Raw genomic sequence first — 719 nt, forward strand, 5'->3', positions numbered from 1 at the left:
CTCCTTGGAGGCAAGGATTCTGGGGCTTCGTCTGACATACTTTGGACATATTGCCAGGAGGGACGAGTCCTTGGAGAGGGACATCGTGCTTGGGAGGGTTGAGGGACAACGCAGTAGGGGAAGACCCTCTATGAGATGGATTGATTCGGTGACTGGGGTAATCGGGATGGGTCTGTCAGAGGTGGTGCGGTTGGTGCAGGATAGAGCAGGGTTTAGGGCTGTTGTGCATAAGGTCGCTATGAGTCGGAAACGACTCGTCAGCACATAACAACAAGAAGAACCTCACATAATGGCAAAGAAGGAGCAGTCTGGTTCAAACATGTAAAAAACTCAACATACTCTGAATGAAGCAGACCAGCTGATCACCCCTCTGATTATCCCAGAGTCAGGAATCCAGAAGTTATTTGATGGTGTGGAATATTTCTAACAATATGTAGCTTGGAAATTACAAAAGCTGAAGGATAGTTTAGAAACCACAAATAAAACCCAGTAAGCAAAATTATTACTACCATATGGAAAGAGTACAACCAGCACACACCATGAAGAGCCTTCCATAATGCCGAGGGAGCTGCAGTCAAGTTCAAACATCATTAAAGGACAAAACAAGCCTTATTGTAGAAAAGCAGACCAGATTGCCCATCCAGTGACTCTCTGACAGGAAGCCAAAAGAAATATACTGATATGGAGTTAAGTGAAATGAAACATGAGAATGAAAACCA

Source organism: Elephantulus edwardii, unplaced genomic scaffold (assembly GCF_000299155.1).
Source record: "Elephantulus edwardii isolate Elephantulus edwardi_28Jun2011 unplaced genomic scaffold, EleEdw1.0 scaffold00239, whole genome shotgun sequence".
In the NCBI taxonomy this organism is placed as follows: Eukaryota; Metazoa; Chordata; class Mammalia; order Macroscelidea; family Macroscelididae; genus Elephantulus; species Elephantulus edwardii.